This window comes from Amphiprion ocellaris, chromosome 10 (genome assembly GCF_022539595.1).
Source record: "Amphiprion ocellaris isolate individual 3 ecotype Okinawa chromosome 10, ASM2253959v1, whole genome shotgun sequence".
Taxonomy (NCBI): Eukaryota; Metazoa; Chordata; class Actinopteri; family Pomacentridae; genus Amphiprion; species Amphiprion ocellaris.
Genome location: NC_072775.1, coordinates 32,152,478 through 32,172,501, shown reverse-complemented (window position 1 = coordinate 32,172,501; position 20,024 = coordinate 32,152,478).

The following is a 20,024-nucleotide window of genomic DNA, read 5'->3' as shown; positions in this document are numbered from 1 at the left end:
TTAAAGCATTTTGGAACAGAACTCTTCATCCATAAAAAACACAAGCACCACAAGGACGCAGCCACACCTGCGAACAGGCTGACACCGTTTTGATCAAAAGAGCCAACTTTTGAAAGTGCATAATCAAATAAAAGGAATTATTCATACAAAATGACACCCGGGCTCCAACATCTCCCCACTCTGGATGTCGCTTTTGAATTTCCAAATGAAGCGTTGTCATCTTCCGTGCAGCCGGTTCGTGTGCTTCGTTCTACTTCTTTTTTTAATCACCACATCCCTCTTCCTCTGTGTAAACACAACATATATCCTCATGCTCGGCAACCAGAGATGCCTGTGGCTTATGAGGTTGTGATGGCAACGGCGAGATGCACTCAGGCTTGCTTCCATGCAGCTGGGACCCATGCTGCGCTGCAACCTCAGGGGGAATGCTGGGAAAGAGGAGTGGAGGGTCAGGGTTGGGCGGGGGGACGTAAACTGGGGATTAATTATCTTGAATCAACTGTCAGGCCTCACTAGCCTTACGAGGACGCTTCTTTGATTTATACTTTATTGAAAATGAGGGTTTCATTTGGAGGAGAGTTTAGCCGAATGGTGGGAAATCGCACATTTGATAGTTGAAAATAGAATTTCTAAAAGCACACAAAGGAAATTGAGCCAAATCAAATTAAAGCGATGGCAGTTTAGGAAATGAAGTCAGAAAGTGTGCAGCTGTGAGTGTGTTTGTGTTCAAAGAAACACATACACTCAAAAAAATATAAATATATATATATATAGAAAGATGGTGTGAGAGCGGATTTATGTGCCGAGCTACTGAGGAAACAGCTTCTAAAACCTGTCAAGAAATGTTGAAGCAAAACTATTCCCTGGCATGTTCAGGGAAGCAGTTTTTATTTATTTTTTTTTCTCTCTCGTCAGTTTTATCACCAAACACAGCACCATAAACTACACTTTCCACATCAGTGGCAGAAAAAATATTCCTCCTGCATTGCGTCATGGGGAATATTTCTGTGCCCCAAATCACTTTTTATGCGAATATTCAAATCGTCGGTACAAATTTTAAAACATGTCCACGATTTTCTTTCATCTGAATATGAAGAGTGACAAATGGAACTGGCAGCACTTTAGAAAAAGGCTGCATTTGATTTAATTTCCACTCAGGGAGCGAACTAAAACTAATGCAGTCTAATTAAACAGACCTGCAGTAAATCTTTACCTTTGTGAAGTTTATGACTACAAACGCAGACTGTGGTGCCGTTGAGCTGTTTTACGCTGTATTTTAAGGTGTGTTGTCGAGGACTGAATGGGGATTTTGATCCCACAGGACCAAATGCAAATCTCACACATCGGGAGGTTTAACTTTGCTGCAGGTGGAAGCAGACGGTTAAAAAATAAACTAAAGATCCTGGGATTTGTTGCAGTTAGAAGGACGCAGACAACTAATTACACTGACACGAAGATGAAAATGTGTTTTTATCATGCAAAAGCAAAGTAAGGCCAGTCTGACATTTGGACAAAGATGGACAGGATTGAACCTTGCTGCAACAAATGTGACGAAAGACAGATATGCAGCAAACACCTGTCCTGTTCTTCCTCCTCAAAGTCAACTTTCCTTCAAAGATGAAACACTTTATTCTGCTTGAGATACTATAAAATGCATATTGTACTTAATCCTCTGGAACAGCGTCAGTTTTTATGATTGTGACATTGTTCATGTCTTTATTGACACTACTCAGTAAAATAACAATGAAATGACATGTTTTCCCTGCAGGATGGAAGAACACACAAAATGTCAACTTTTGCAAATGCACAATTTAGAAAACCGTCTTTTAATGTGTTGTTTTTATATCAGGAACTGCTCACATCCCTTGTATTATCTTCCAATTCCATGCAAATGCAATGGAATACTGCATATATGGTAGTTTATTAATTCTGAACCTACAGAAAGTCAGCTAGCTCGACCGGTGAAAGACCTGCAAGTCCTCAAAAGGTGCAGCTGGAGAACAATTTTGTGTTCTATGGGTACAAGAACTGAGAACCACAAAGATGTCAGCTGCTTTTTCAGCACATGCAAAACAAGTGTGGTTCCATCTTTAAATATGGCGACTAAATCTCCTGAAAACATTCAAGGTGTTGTTACAACCACTATCCAACTTTTCCAGATAACCTTATACCTACAGAAGAACTCTGCACAACACAATAACAATATTCTTTTGGGACAAAAACACCTAATAAAAGAGACGAACAGTCATCTTGGATTTCATTTAATCCAAATCTTTCCTAAACCTTAACTAACATGGTTTTATTTCCAATCCTAATCCAGATGTAAACATTGCTCTTCTGCTCTCATGTTGTTGTAGGTTCCAATGATAACACCAACACATTTCCAAAAAAGCAGTTGGTCTTTGAGGTTTTAATTGGAATCAAATGTGTAATTGTAACTACATTATCAGACAACAGGTACCTTTAGCACTTGATGGATCAGCGTAGTGTAAAAACACTTTACCACAGTAACAAGGAATTGGAATTCTGAAGCCAGCAGTCTTCAAAAAGTAAAAGTAAAACTAGGAATTAGCAAGAAATTAGCATCTGATAGCTAGCATTATAGACAGTGTTAGCTGTCTAGTAGAGTGATCAGAAAAAAATGCAGATCAGACGATGATTCTCAAAGAAATCTGGACAATCTGACTAAAACCTGGATGTGACAATGTCAGTTAAACTGGTTCAAACTCTACGCTGTGCTAACTGCTACTAGCGACAGAGTGTTCCTCAAAAATTATTTGCAGGAACAACATTATGTTCTTGTACAACTAAACTGCATTTTCACATATGTTTTGAATGTAACGTAATGCTGTTTTGATTTAAACAAGGAATTTGTGACATGATTTGTTGGGAAAAGCAACCAGTCGGTGGCACAAACCAGCAGACCCAGAAGATCACGGTTGAGATTAAAACTTGTTTTCCTCTTGTTTTCTAGTTAGATTTGGCACACGGTTTGTTGTAGGAAAATACCACGGTTTGTTTGACACTTTTACATTAGAAGCTCAGGAAAAATATCATTTATTCATCTATTTTCCTTCACTTATCCAGGTTTTTGTAGGGGAGATAGCAAGTGTCCCTCTTCCCCTCCACCGTTTCCAGTTCTTTCTATGCGATCCCAAAGTGTTCCTGGGCCAGATGAGATATGCTATCCTTCCAGCAAGCTCTAGGTCTAACCTGGGGTCACCTCACATCTGGACCTCCAGAGGTAGTCGTCCAGGAGGCATCCTGATCAGGTGGCTATGAAGGAATCAAATATATTAAAGTTTCCACTGAAGTACGCCCCTTTCATTACATGTTTGAAGCATTGCCTTCTGTTTTTGGGCTATCAGATTGCTACTCCATCGAAAATATGATCGGTTGGCTTTGAAAAGGAGCAGTGAAGCAGCAGAACACACTGCTAAGATGATCTGAAACATGTTCCAAATGAACATAATCCAGCAAAAAATCTCTCAAAAAATAATTGCAGTTTAGTTGTGTAGGAGCCTTATTTTGTGGAGCTTGTGATACTTTTGAATGGGGATCATTTGGAAGTCAGAGAACCTATTTAGTAGCGTGGAAGTGAAGAAAAAATCCTCCCAGATGGCGCTTGATTCTAATTACGCTGCTTCTATTCTGATGCAGTGTGTAGATATTATATTACCGCCCACACTGCCTGACTGACAGGACACATCTGAGATGTGTAGCGCCGGATCACCACAGCGAAGGATCAGCAGCATTAAGGCTGAGGAAAAGATTGATAACGGCGTCGACAGATTGAAAAGTTACAACTGAAACTGCCAGTAAGAGCAATATGAAAGATCACAGCCTCAACCGGCACCTTAAAGGCAATAAAAACAGTCTAGAAAGGTCCACAATCAATAGATATTACTGCATCCAGAATATAATATACAGCAGAAGAGGGCTATAAATCAGCTTTTTAGTCACAGAAACAGACCGACTTTCAATCTAATTGCAGTGTAGAGTTGATCCTCACTGCTGAAAACCCATCTGTCCTGTTAAACTACCTGACTCTCTTCCACAACACATGACTTAATGAAATGCATTTTCAAATGAGGAACAGAACGCTCACAGATGCATACATCTCCGGAGCTCAAAGGCCGATCGCAGCTATACAACGCCACATGATACGCCAGACAAAAATAACAAATGCAGCACTACCGCAGTGTGAAGTGTCTCCTACTCTTAAAACTACAATATTCAACTTTTCAGCTTAAGATAAGGAGTGTATCGTTAGTCCCACACTTTCACACACTTGTCAGTCATCTTGATGAGCTGTCATCCTGCCTGAGGCTGAGGTAACCGGCGTCTGCAGAGCCTCCACAGGCGTCGAGGAAGCCGACTCTGAACTCAGACGATGAGCCGTAACAAAAGGCAGCGCTGATGTTTACTGTTTTTGAATGTTCGGCGTAGCTGGCCTTTCATCTCTCACTTCCGCGGTACACGGTAGCTTACTGCAGGTCACAGGAAGCGGCATATATCCAACCCTACGCTTCAAATATCACCGAGAAGCCAGTCAAATGAGTTCTAGGCATCAAGAGAATGGCTCACGGATGCACAGGGAGTGGTGATTTATGGAATATTTTATTCATTTAATAGCCCTTTAATATGAAAAAGTTTCATAATGCAGCTCGAGCTCCACAAAATCTATAATGTCATTTTGGAAAATGTCACCAACATGAAGCACCGCGTCTGTAAACTGGTGCGGCCGCTTGTATCGATCCTAACAGGTAACTAAATCTACCTGTCAAGATAACGCCTTGAGCTCAGACCTAATATATCTTAGCGAGCAGATATATAGCAACCGCTATGAGCTAGCAGGACGGGTGTGTTGGGGGTAACAAGCCCGTTGTTTAGCCGACATGTCACATGAATCAGGACAATTGTATGATGGCCTTTTCTGCCGCGGCGGCCTCGTAAACACCAAGGTCAGTCGCAACAGTGGATAGAGACATAAATGGGTCATATATATTGTAACAAGGCCGCGGGGGTCAGTGCAAACACGACCTTGAGCGCAACCTCGCTTGCACTCCCCCTCCACCCCCCACAGGACTCATTCTCCCAGACTCCTTTATTGCTCGTTCCTATGGCAACGGTCTGCACGGTGGATTGGCCTCTTAATAGTTAATAGCCGGCTTGCTCTTATGGAACAGAAAAAAAAAAGAAAAAGGAGAAGCCAGGGTCTCGCTTCATGATGTTTTTATGGTGACTGGAGCGCTGATTTTTATTTTTCCTTCCCAGGGGCGTTTGGTTCGCTATCTGCTCGCTCCCAACACACCCCCCTCTGCTCGGCCCGACACGTACACATCACCATATACACGCTTCCACGCCTCACCCCGACTCGGCTCCCAGGTCCGGGTCAGCCCACCGGGGCCCCGGGGCCATGAAACCAAGATAATAATTGGCTGCAGTTTATCGTCGACTGCATTGTGTGCGTCACACACTTGATCTGGTCCTTGGTGGTGAGAAGCAACAACCCAAAGAGGCCGATTCTCAATCTAAAGCCGACGAGGTCATGCATGAAACACCCTGCAAAGACTGGAGCAGAAACAGCTTCATTAGGTGTGGGAGGAGTGAAGCAGTGGTGCTAAAAGAGGATCCTCTGTACACCTCCTGGTTCCAGAACTAACAGTCTTAAAGAAGTTTGTGAAGCGTACCACAGCTGAACTTAGGTGTCACTTTTGAGTATCTCATTGCTCAGTAGAGACAATTAACAAACATCCTCCACTTTTTGAAGCCGTCATTCATGCTTTATCTCCTCCAGACTCGACTACTGTGACACACTTTACTCCAGTATCAGCAAACAAAACATTCTGGTGTTTTGCTGCTTCCGGGAACATACAAGTTTTAATACAGTGCATCATAGAGCGATTCCATCATTTCTGGGAGTCCATAAATTTGCTTCAGTTTTGGCCATTGCTGGAGATATTCGATGGGAACCTCCAAACATCAGACATAAAAGCCAAATGTTTCACCTTTGGATCAGAGAATCACAAAAAAGATTTTTAATTGTGGCATCTCCAATTGTCATCCCTGTGCTAATGAGCTGAAATCTTTATTTCATTTGAATAACTTATCATTTATTTTTCATAATAGGTTATTCTGTGATATTCAGGAGATGAGGAGTTGGATGTTTCTTAGGTTTAAAGAAAAATGGTCTGTTGATATTTGGTATAAACCAAAATTACAAACTTTTTGTCTTATAAAGGACAGATACAGTGTAGAACCTTATGTATAATTTAAGGAAAAGACAGATGGCTCCTGCTCACATTCGGCTTCTGATAACTCCTTGAAAACCTGGTCGCAGCCTGAGATCCACCAAAGGGCCCTTTCTGATGGTTCGTAAGTCCTTAAGTCACTAAAGGTGTCCAAGTCTTCGCTGTTTTGGCTTCTTTTAAATCTCTTCTTTTATCGTTGGGACTTTAACTGCTGCATTAAATTTTTATGATTTCATAGTGTTTTTATGGGATCTTATTGTTTTTAAATAGGTTTATTTTATTTGTTTTGACTGTAAAGCACTTTGTAACTCAGTATTTTGAAAGGTGCTACACAAATACTAGTTAATATTATTATTATTATTATTAATATTGTGCATTATTTCCTGCCAGTGTTGGTCAAGTCACCAGGGGATCCACCATTAAAGACCAACTGGCTTCAGGGTTTGGTTGCAACCATCTACCTGTTGAGTGTATATTTATGCAAATTCAAGGAATTCCTTCTGCAAAATCTGCCCAACTTGGATGAATGTTTGCTAATCTTATCAATCGTGATGGTTTCCTGCACAAACGGAGAACTTTCTTTTCCTAAAACCTGGTTCCTCTGTTGGGTCAAGCATGCAGGAGGCTGTATTATTTCTATTTTGGCTTCTTGACAACTGTGGTGGAGCTGGTGCCTCACGGAGCAAACGCAGAGAAATTCCTCAACTTCGTGGCTAATTTACTGCACAGCAATGTTCATGTAGAAAACACTAATGAGCTTCCCAAAGTCCTGAGAGTTTCAACTGTTCTTCCATCCCCCCATCATCATCATCATCATTTACTCTCTTATTATAAACACATGCATAAACACATAGATCCCATTTGCTCTTTAAACATTCACAAGTCTTTCACAGCAGTTTTCACGTCGTAGTGCAGTTCCATCGCGCTAATGGCTGCAGTAATCATAGACAACTGTGCAGGATCCTAATGGGACTGTTCAGTAATTAGAGCCAGTAAATGCTAAATAAAGAGGGTGTTTTTTCATTTGTATCCTTTATCAGGCTCTTTAAAATCAAAATACAGTTACTGGCATTGCGTCTTTATGCAGTTTTGTGCAAAAAAAGCCACATGAATTCGCAATCATGCCGTCAAATCTCTTTAAACCAAACTGGCTTTTACCATCAATGGCGGTAAATTTAAGAGGATTCTTGGCGCTTCAAGTGACAGCACGTTTTACCAACTATTAAAGATCGTTTTGTTTAAAATGCGCATCTACCCAAATGGTTTGACAGTTTTACGTCAAAGAAGTAGAAGAGAGAGACAGGAGCAGCAATGCAAGCTGTAAATACACTGGGGCTGAAGAATGCATGCAGGAAACACGATGCTGTTCGCTTGTTGTGAAAATGAAAGTCTTATAATAGAAACAGAAATTAGCAGAGAGAAAGGGAGGGGGAGGAGGAGGAGGAGGAGGAAGGCGAGGGGTGAGGAGTTAGTGGATTTTTAATGCTTCCTTTCACAGATAAAAGCTGATATCATCTGGAGACGCAGTGTGAAGCCAGCTGTTTTCATGCTGCCTTGTTTTTCTTTAGTCCTATTTTGTTGTCGTCCTTTATTCTGGTTTTTACGCCACAATTAGGCAGAGATTCGGTATGAATGGACGCTGGCTGCGAGGATGAGATAAATAGACAGGAGTGGGTTGAAAAGGGAGAGGAAGGAAAATACAGGGGGGTTAAGGGGTGGACGGGGGGGAGAAAGAGTGGAAGAAGGAGTGAGAGATGAGGAAGGATGGACTCAGGTGAAGTCGGAGCTCTTGAGACCTCAGATAAGCATTTAATTTGTCTTATCCGGGTAGAAACGTGTCCACATTTTGGGATATTTGGTGCCTGGCAAGAAGAGATGGCTGTAAATCAAGAGCACCTCCGGTCATTTTGGTATTTGACGCAGGGGTCAGGCGGACGCTGACCTTTTATTAGAAGTCAGATCTGGTTCAGTCTTCACTGTCGACCCCGATGCAGCTTGACTGATGAAATATTTACAGTACAGTTGATCTGTGACAAGACTTGGACATATAATGGAAGATTTGCATCAGCAATAATGAACAAAGCAGCAACATGAGAGGCTAAATGATCACACAGGTTGTCAGCAAACACCCAGTTCAGCCATTTTACATTATTGTACATTTTTCTTCTATTCTAATGTCATTTCTTTGTCTTCTGAACCTTTAACACACTCAAAATGCTGTCTTCTCATTGAAACTATAAAGGGAATTCCAACGATATACAGAAGATTTTGCATGAATATGTTTTATCCAAACTCAAATGTAGAAAACCTGACCTGTGTGCAGCTCAGATCAGTTTATGCCTCCATTCAGATGTCAGTGTTGATTGTGGACGCTGCAAAGCCAGAAGGTTTTGAACGCTACAGAGTCACACAGGTGTGGACGTATAAACACAGACATCCTCCTATTCTCTCTTGTTTGTGAATGTGCTGTCTTCTGTGTGCACATACAAACATGCATCAGCGCATAAACATGCTGTTTCTGTTCAAATACAACTTTCTTTAGTTACATTTCCTACTCTAATGTTGACATTTACTAGACTTCCTTGATGAATACAGCTTGAAAGTTACAACTAATGATTTTGATAATGAGTGTTTAGCCCATAAAATGGTAGATTGCTGGTTTTGTTCAAATATAATGACACTGAATTTGCAAAAACACAAAACCCAGGATAGCAGCACATTCTTTTTTAAAAGGGTGCACCCAGTGAATAATGTTAAGCAATGACCCTCAATTATTGTTAATAAATTTCAGTTGATTAACTAATTAATTCATATTTCACTACTTTTATACACATACTGTGCCGTACAAAAGCTGGAGGCACCTACACTACTGTTCAAAAGTTTGGGGTCACTTAGAAATGTCCTAATTTTTGAAATGATTGCAGTAATTTCAATGAAGACAACATTAAGGTAATCAGAAATCCAGTCTAGACATTGTTAATGTGGTAAATGACTATTCTAGCTGGAAACGGCTGATTTTTAATGGAATATCTCCATAGAGGTACAGAGGAACATTTCCAGCAACCATCACTCCTGTGTTCTAATGCTACATTGTGTTAGCTAATGGTGTTGAAAGGCTCATTGATGATTAGAAAACCCTTGTACAGTTATGTTAGCACATGAATAAAAGTGTGAGTTTTCATGGAAAACATGAAATTGTTTGGGTGACCTCAAACTTTTGAACAGTTGTGTATGTAGATGATTGAAAAATAATGCTGTGAATAGTTTTATTTAATAATTAACTTTATACAAAATTATTTTAAAGTAACAATAAATGAAAAAAATATTTATCCGATCAATACCTGCAGTTGCCAAGTGTTTTTTTCAGTGGGAATTGCTGGATTTGTTGGATTTCTCTCTATAATATTGTCGGGTAAATTAGTCAGGTGATTTTGTGCAATCTTCAACACTGTAGGGTTTAAATCTCACTGTCTTCACATCTTCAGTTTTTGTGTTGTTGGAAGTTATCTTTAAGAGTGAAATCATGCAGCCTCAGCCTTAATTAGTCACAGTTTGATCAGTTTAACCACCTGAACTCCAAATCCTGCTTGAAGGTTTGTTGTCGTCATAATTACACAATTTATCAAAGCCAAAATCAGTGAAGATAGGAAAAAAATGCAATTTTTTCCAAAATTTTCTGATTCTCAAACTACTCATTTGTGATGTTGTGTTGTTTCTGGAAAATTATCCAAATCTGAGGTTAAAATGGTGAAACTTCATCAAAAACCACCTCATTGTACACATCTCAATACAAAATATAACAAAAAAAAGCACTTTTCTCTAATCACAAGCTGTAAAAGCAAAAACTATTCTGCACTCATTGGTGGAACCGTGAAGCTGTCATTGACTTATTTACGACCAACAGTCTTGTGATAAAAAAAAATCTGGGAATTTTTGACTGAACTGCAGGCTGTGTTTTACAAAGGACAGATAGAAGACAAGCATGTCAGTTGATAATTGTTAAATATCAACACAATGAAACGTAGTTATTTTTCAGTATTGCTGACACATGTGGGCACTTGAAAAAATGTTTGACATGTTGATCCTTTTTTTAAAAATTATTTTGAATAGGTATTTTTTTTAAATAGGTAATCAAAGAAATCAAACTTTAATTTTTAAAAAAAGATTTATGTATGCCATTACATCTGAATCATACTGCAGAAAATTTCTCATTTCTGAGTTCTCTCTACTTCTGTTTATGGTTGTGCTGTTTCCTTAGAGGCGCAGGACTTCAAATTAAAGTAAAAAACAAGCGTACAGTGAAAAAAACAAGAAACAACATGAGCAAAAATACAGCCCAAAAAAATGCTTTTGCTGCACAAAGTCTGGCAAACTTGTTTAATTTTAACCTTATTTCCTACTTAGAAAGCTCTTTGAGTCTCTATCTGTATGTTTTAAATGTGCAATATTAATACTGGGACTTGACGTAGTTTTTAAAGATATTTGGCTTGTAGTTTCTGAGAACTTTCCACAGTTCCTTGGTGCAGTCCCTTCACTTTCTTCTGTTTCTTCATGTGGTCCCAGACCCTGTGGGAGTGATATCATCTGCTTTAGGGCTCCTTGTTTCCTCATGAAGTCACGTACGGAATTTTTAGGGTTGCAAGACAAGTTTGGTACCAATATGATGCTTGTTTGATGTTTTAAATCAGGGCTGTCACACTCATTTTAGTTCAAAGGCTACATAAAGGCCAGTTTGACCAGTAAAATTAGAGCATAATAAACAATAAATAACCACAACTCCAAATATCTCCAAAATTGTTTTAGTGCCAAAACGTACATTCTGAAACTGTTTAAAATTTAATGAACTATCATTTTTACAAAACATAATGAAAAAAGTGAAATTTATTAAGAAAAATGACTGAAATTTCAACAATATTGCAGTTTTGGCCCACATGTTTGCCACATCTGTTTTAAATCAATTCGTAAGAATCTAATGTACCTAAAACATTTGCACTGTAGAGAGTTTTTGGTGAAAAAAACATTCTCGAATGGTCATTGCACAATAAAAAAAGCTTCACGGATTGTTGTAAAGCAGAAAAATGAATGGCACAGATGGGGACTATTAGCAGACATACACTGCACTTAGTATTTGCACATAAACATCCATCTCCGTGTCAAGCCGTCTCCATTGCTGTAATAAGATTCAATTATTTGCCCTCTTGCATGAGCACGCAGGAAAAACACATGGTCTATTTCCTCCTCCGCGCTTTCGTTCATTCAAAAGGACACAAACAGAAAATCAGTCCTTACAGTCAGCCGCTTCCACTGTGTTTACGACCAAAAATCTTTTGTCTTGGCCTCCGTCTGTATGATGGGGGAGTCCCTTCAACCTTGACCGGGCGCCTCAGCATAGCTTTTCAGTTATGAATAGATAAGAATAGATAACATTCTTCACGGGTGTTGAACGGCGTTGAGCACAGCATCAGCACATCGTGTGTGGTCTCGACACACTTTAAAGCCTCTTTTCTGAGTTAGAAATCATATCACAGATAATAAAATACATCAGAAGTCATTTAGGAGTTTTTTTTCCCCAGTTGTTGTTCAAAAATTGTAATTACAAAACCGCTTCGACTGCAGATGTCAGGCAGGTTGTTGGTCTTGTCCTTCCTCATCCATCATCATCCATCACCATCCTTCGTCTTCATCCATCCTCCATTCATCACATTCATTCAGCAAACATTAAAGTCCACTGTGGTGATTATTTTACCTTTCTTCTACAGTCTAAAAGCACCAAAATACAAATGTATACCATTTTATACCATAAAAAGTCTGAAACTTTACAAATTAGCCTTAAATATCCCTTCATCATAATAGTATCACAATTATCCAGCTTGAAAGTTCTAGTAATGTTGAAAATGCAAAGTTTTATTTTAGTTCCTTGACTTTTCTAAAGACAGGCAATGTTCTTAAAACATTTTCCAAATGTTGCATTGAGAACAACCTTGCTTTGTTTTCAAGTCACAATCAAGGAAACTTTGGTAAAAGAACTTTCTCAACAGCAACATCCTCAAAACATCCTCAGAATATAGCAGGCAAAATGTTCTACCTTTAATATGTCAAGTTACAGAAATAAAATCATTTTATCATCTGAAGTCTCGAGAACATCTTGAAAGAATTTTTTGAACGTTGGTTCTTCTTTTGTTGCCTTGCGGATGTCTTTTTGTTACAACATTGTGGGAGCGTTTTCTAGATGAAGATTCTTAACAGCAACATCCTCCAAAATGTTCCACCTTTGCTAAAACTTTAAACTACAGGAACTTTTTTTTAATATAAAAACATATTCTGCCTTCTGAAGCCTCTAACATTTTAAAAACATTTTTGGAATGCTTGAGAACATTCTTCTTATTACTCTGTCAAGGAATGCGGCGGAGTTATGTGACGATCGACGTTGGTTTGTCTGTCTGTCTGTCTGTTCACAACATTACTCAAAAATGGATTAACGGATTTGGATGAAACTTTCAGGGAAGGTCGGAAATGAAACCAGGACCAAGTGATTAGATTTTGGCAGTGATGTGGTTTATAGTTTGGATCCACGGATTTGCTAAGATTTCTATATCTTTGTGAGATAGCATCACAGCGTCACTGTAACCATGACAACAAGTGAACACTATGTCAGCAACCTGCTGACGATCACATGATTGCGATCCTACTACAAATCCACCGCTGTGGACTTATTGGGACTAATCTGTCAGAAATGATACAAGGACTGAGCAGCATTGGTGGAGTAATGTGCTCCCTGAGTGCTTTTCTTGTGTTGTTGTGCAACAATCAAGAAACCCTTTAAAGAACTTTCTCAACACCAACATCTTCAAAACCTCCTCAGAATATTACAGGCAAAATGTTCCACCTTTGTTTCCATGTGTCAAATTACAGAAATGTTTAATCTATATATAAAAAAAGATGTTCTCGAGGTCTTGAGAACATCTTGAAAGCATTTTTTGAATGTTGGTTCTTCTTTTGTTGCATTGACAATGTCCTTTTGTTATGATAAAAGTATAAAAAGAGAGAAACGAACAAAAACATTCCTATTACCTGTAGGAACCATGGTCCCATTATCTCCTGACCTGATCCTTGCTTGTGTTGTACCTACTCTGAAACGTATGTCGCTTTGGATAAAAGCATCTGCTAAAAGAAATTGTAGAATTGTAGACATTCTCTGCAAAGAAAAAAACTTGTGGAAACCAGTTTTCTATTGTTGATTGATTACGGTGATCTACTGTACACTCATGCAGCCTCCTCCACCTTAAAGAGATTGATTAAGTGGATTGTGCTTCACTGCATTTCATTACAAATACAAAATCTCTCACTCACCACAGTATTCTCTATGATTTGATACCTGGACGTCACTAATTATTCGTACACAACAAAACTGGCCTCAGCACCCTTCTCACTTTAAGCTCTAGTGGCTACCGTCCTCCAAGTGGTTGCTTTAAAATGGATTCTAACAGACTTTGGCAAAACAGCGTTCTCCCATCATGCACCATGGTCATGGAATAATCTTAAAAAAACTCTTAAAGTAGAGACATTCATATCCACTGAAGAGTTTCAGAATATCAAATACTGCAGTGAAGGAGGAACACCAGTGTCCTTGAATAGCTGTCAGACTGTTTTATTATTTATTTGTGTATCATGTATCTGTTCTATGTAACTTTTACATGTTTATATGGCTGCTACGTTGGCCAGGTCTCCCTTGTAAAAGAGATTTCTAATCTCAATGGGACTTCCTGGTTAAATAAAGGTAAACAAATGAATGCCCATGTGGACGTGGATGAAGGCTACTTTTAAGGTATGAAAATGGTTTGTTTCTGGATTTCTGTATTCACGAAAATACACCAAATGATGCCTCCGATGCTTCAGACACCAAAGGATTCAGCATGCGTTCTCATGAAGTCTGCTCGAAGGGTTTTCATTCATCCATTACCTATCCACCGCTCAGTCCTCATTAGGGAGGGCTGGAGTCTATCCCAGCTGACTTAGGGCGAAGGCAGGGGACACCTGGACAGGTAACAGTCTATCAGAGGGCTACACTCACATTTACACCTACAGACAATTTAGAGTTACTAGTTAACCTCAGCGTGTTTTTGGACTGTGGGAGGAAGCTGGAGAAATCCCATGCATGCACAGGGAAAACATGCAAACTCCATGCAGAAAGATCCCAGGAAGGCCGGGATGTGAACTGGGATCTTTTAGCTGTAAGGCAAAAGTGCTAACCACCAAACCACTGTACAGCCTGCTTTTCATCTAGTCGTGTAAAAAAAAAACAAAAAACAAAAGCATGGAGACTGTATTGCTTTAACATAACAGCTTATCTCATAAAACATGGAGTAACCCAGCAGTAAACAGGCATTTTCCTCTCTTACACACACACACACACACACGCTGCATAATCCCCACAGAGTTGACAGGAACTAATGCTTCAATTTTTCTTCAATTTGGATCCATTTGTCCTTGTGGCTCCGCCGTGTGAAAGCAGGAAAGAAGCGAGCTGGTCGGCGGTGGAGGTGCTCGACAAACACTCTGAAATCCTTGAGTGTTCATCCCTGAAGTGGCGACTGACTACACAGAGGAAGGACGGAGGACGCTCCACCAAAATCTTTTCATTGTCTCTCTCCATAATCTGGCGCCGGCCCAAATTAAATATTTGATAAAAGGGGGAAGAACAATAACAACACCTTGCACAGGTCCGGAGTCGAATCCCACAGGAGCCTCTGGGAAGGAGCACAAACAGCGGCTCAAACCCTCCCGTGCATCGCTGAGAGTGTGTTAGCTTCTCTTTTTGTGTTGTTGCAGCAGTGGCTCTTGTGGCTAAATGTCAGGGTTTAGCAGTCAGAGGGGGATAAGCATGATTTGAATAATGTTTTCTGTCAGTTGCTGCCCTGCTTGTTGGCCGCACATATTCACACGACACATTCAATCAGGTGCATGCATGTATAGAGCTGTATGTAGCGCTCAAATGCACAGCGACAGGCGTGAACGGAAGCGCAGACTAGAAGACAATCGAATGCAAACATACCCTGGCAGGCGCATATACATTCAAAGGTATACAAATATAGAGCTGCGCTCGAATAGGTGCTATTTATAATTCGATTTTTCATGTGGTGTTTTCTGTAAAACGGTGTCAGGGTGCAAGAGTTTATGAGCAGATTGTGAGGATCAGGTTGCGTTCAAGGTCTTCTGCTCTCCACCTTGAAAACACTGTAAAGTAAGAAGATAATTGAAGAATCAAAGGGACAGAAAGTTGCAGAATTCTGTTGATTTTTCAGAGAAATAGGCTGTTAATGGCTTTGTAAATTTCATATGAAATAAAAAAACAGATGTATCATCTTGTTTTCTCAAAGGAGTTTTGACGCACACACACACTCCTGCAGAATGCATACATTTGCAGAAAAACCAACAATGCAGCGACACATCCACATATAGAAATTTTCAGCTGTGCATGGACTCTGCTTCTGCACGCAGAGATGCTTATCTCAAGTGATAAAAGTGCTGCAATTTGCTGGCGAATCTCCCTCCATTTTCTAAGAGCAAAATGGTGCAATTTTCTACTTTTCGCATCAAGGCTGTTACTGGAAACCATCCACGGCCCTTTTGGCTTTGCTATACATCAATTTGTGCGTTCATCTGGTAAATATACAAAAGGTGCTGCTGTTCTGCAAGATCACGCGTCATAGCGGCAGATTTGCATACGTTTCGACTTGTTGATCTGTCGGCTTTGCGTGTTGACGGCGTTTTTTGGGGGAGAAAATTAAGCCGCAGTTTCAATATTTTGACGAGGAATCGCAGGCGTAACATCTGAAGAAAGAGCCGAAGAGGAAGATTAAACCGGCAAAATGCTGCATCTCCGCATCCGCTGTGCAACAGGCAGCAGGGTGCACGAATCCGGACCTCTCTGTGAACGCTCACACGGAGCTCTGCAGGGCTGTGTGCTGACGAAGACAGACAGGAGTAACACTAAACTATGGCACAGAAAAGAAATGGAGCAGCAAAAAGCGAGCTTGCATCGCTGTTATATAATTAGTATGTCAAGCATTGGGCCCAGAGGCCGAAAATAGAGCCGCTGCCTCGCCTCGGGAGCCGTGGCAGGGCGTCCAATGAGGCGGGAGGAGGGGTTCCAGGCCCGATATGACGGTGGTCTAATAGCGCCAGCCGAGAATTTGTAGCGTCGGCCAGCCACACGCGGTGCGTAATCCCTGACACAGTTGGCGGCGCTTTGCTGACACGACATTCAGAAAGTCAGGACTGGGGAGGAAAGTGCTGATCTGTTCATTCAGTTCCCTCCTGATGGATTAAGCTTAAAGGCGTTCTGATGGGACCTTCATTCGTCTCTCACTGTTGTTTTATATAATGATAACGCTGATGAAACCTTCTTGGGCGCAAACTGCGGCTCGAGAAAAGCTTTGAATTATTTAAAAAAACCGTTAGAAATACGGAATGACCTCACTGTGTGGTGATTTTATGTGACACCGTAGATCATCTAAAGCAGAGGCGTCAAACATACAGCCCAGTGTAAAAAGATGCCAAGTTTCAGGAGCAAATTAAACAGCGAGAAAGATGACTTAATGTAAAACTCTGCTTCAGACACTTTTGCACCCTGAAGAATAGAGCTCTGTGAAAATGAATGTTTACTGTGGAAATATTTACAAACATTAGACATTGTGCAATATGATGTCAGTCAGCAGCTTCAGTACGACAGTTTGGTTTGGTGGAACCCTGCTGTTGATGCACTACCACAGTTAAATTGAATACTTTTACGAGGCAGGGCAATAACTTAACCTTCTTCCTTAATAGTTCTCACTTTAATTTGTGTGATGTGGTGTGGAAGGTTTACTACACAGATGTTTTAAATGACTGTAAATTTAAAAGAATCTCTTGATAAGTTGACAAGGCTCCATCCATCAGCCCAACATCCCAAAACTTTATGTTTTGATCATAAAATAAAATACTATATCATTCAGTTCCAGATACCTGTGACTAAATGTTTAGTGCCATTGTAGATACATTGTGATCTGTAATGTATAATGTGTAATTGATAAACTGAGGTATGAGAGTATTGAAATTGCACTTATTTTTCTTAAGAAGATCCAGGTTTTTCATGATGTTTTGCAAATGTGAACATTGTCAGAATGTACTTTTTTGCACTTGGAACAGAGACTTATTTGGTCTGAGCAGCAAAGGTGTGCGGGACCCTTTTGGAACACATGGGTTTCTTCTTTTTATTTTTTTGCAGTTTTGAAGGCCTAAAAATACTTGAAAATGCTTGAAAATTTGCACGCACACATCAAGACCAACAGATATTTTATGGAACTTGCATAGGTGTGTGAAAAAATGGCTCAATAGCACCACCTGGAAAATTACAAACAGGCTCTACGACCAGTACGTGTCACCTACAGGGTGGATGATCAAAAGTTAACAAAATGCTCCACAAAAGTCTGAGGGTGAGAAAGTGACGGCTGGCGGAATTTCGACAGTTCGCCATGACAGGAAATGCTGTCTAACTGGCCTCTACATGCTCCAATCTGCCTCAAACTTTACATGTGTGATCAGAGTCTGGCCTTGATAACATACCTAGGCCGATATACAGCCACAGTGATAGCGCCACCTGGTGGACAGTTTTGATAGGTTGCCATCAAAACGGCTATAGGTAGAAATACACTCTCAGTCGCAGTGCCGCAATAGATTCGCTGACCAGAAAGGATGCAAGGACTTGACAAACGCTGCTTTAATTTATGGATTATTATGCTCTGATTTTACTGGTCCAGCCCACTGCATGTGGCCTCTGAACTAGAATGAGTGTGACACCTCTGATCTAAAGTGTCTCAAGAAGAATGAAAATAAACCTTTCCTGATTATTATAACCCTAAAAAGTCCTAACAAGTAATCACAATTCCTCAGTCGGTGTCTGTTCTGTTGCAGCCATCTATATTTGGAGTTTTCTCATGAAAAACAGGAGCAGCTCTAAAACTCTCCTGGATTTGGTATCAGCCTGGCAAAAATGAAACAGCCACGGCTTCTTTGTGGAACACGGTATTGCTTCAAAATTGAACAGTCACCCAGAAATCCATTTGAAATCCTGAAATAAATCCATTTGAGATGTAGCAGCGAACAGACAGTTTTACACAATTCAGAAAATAGACCTGAGTATGAAGCCTTGCTCTGCTACTTTTCTTCTCCTCCGTGTAAAAAGTCACGGCGAAAATGGAAACTTAATAAAGCCCAAAAACGCAGAATTGCACTGAACACTCTAGATTGAAAATATCTAACTGTTAAAGTGGATTTTAAATTTGATTTCCGACCCCCTTGCCGTCCTCTCTGCCTCCTTGCAACTTATTTTACCCGTCTGACTGTGAACCTTTAACTTCATCACGTGCTCCTTTACATTTCCACTAATTTGTGCTCATTCCGACACAGCGCTCGCTCACTGGCAGCTGTAAAAAGAGCTTAAATCCCTCATATGCAAATGTAAAATGCCTCCAGTTGGGCTGATGGAGCCTGTGGGATCTCTACCCAGGAGGAAACATTGTAAAATCAACTGTATCCAGCGTGTGATTTATCTCCGGATCAGAACATCGCTCCCCCACTTCAGTCAGCGAGCAAACGGCATCGCAAATGAATGAGAAGACGTCAGGCGAGATCATTGTTTGGGTAATCATCTGTCGAGAACAGACATTGATAGAGTTGTCTTTTCCACTTGAATAGGCATGACCCATTTCTAAGCCAACCCCCTCCTCCACATACATTTACATGTAGCGTGCACGATTAGGGGTATTAACATGAGCATATCCAGTCCTACAAACCCTCAGAATGATAGGAATCGGTTTTATTGACAAGTAAGTTTCCACACGTGAGGAATTTGACCGTAAAAAGCAAATACTGACAAGTACAATTTAATAAAAAGAAGCATAAAAGATGGAAAATTCAAGTTAAATAATCCGCAAATGCAGCAAATCAAAGAAATTGTGAAGATAGTAAAAGCAAAAACGCACAAAGCGTTACAAATGCAAGCACACACACTTACAAGCATGTGTACTCGCAAACCCACTCACCCACGCACATGAAAAAAAAAAAGGACGACACTGAAGGCACAGATAAGACACCGCTCCATTCACTCACTTTGTGATGCAATTTCCTGGTCCTCACAGAGTTGAAAAATGCCATCAATCAAACTGAAACATCCAAAGCGCCTGGGAGGAAATTCATTGGAACTGAGCTCGACCCCTCTCACAAGTCTCTCAGAGGCAGTTTGCCGAGTCGCCGCCGTCACACAGTGTTTGGACAGCAGCCGCCGATGGTCACAGCCGATCCTCTGCCACGTTATAGAGGCCCTCAGGCGAGCGGAAGGAAGCCCATTTTCCTGCAACATGAACTTACATGAGCGGGAGGTTTGTTTGGGAAAAAAAAAAAAAAAAAAGAAAGTCACAGATTTAGTCCATGAAAGTGGAACTTCACGTCTCAATGGCTTGAATACAGCTTTCATGGGGAAAAGTGGGAAGACGGGGATGTGAAAGAGCGATAGAGAAGAAGAAGCTGTCCGAGTGAGACGTCTAGAGAGGGTTTTCCGAAGGCGAAACTGAGGTTAGTGGGAGGCAATTTTTAGAAACAGAAAGGCATAAATGAAAGACCGTACAATTTTCTCCCAAGCTCATCCTTTTTTCCTTCTAACACTTCTACTTTCACTTCTTTTTGTGTTTATGCAACAAGATGATTGTCTCCGAAGGTAGAAAGATTGCCCGG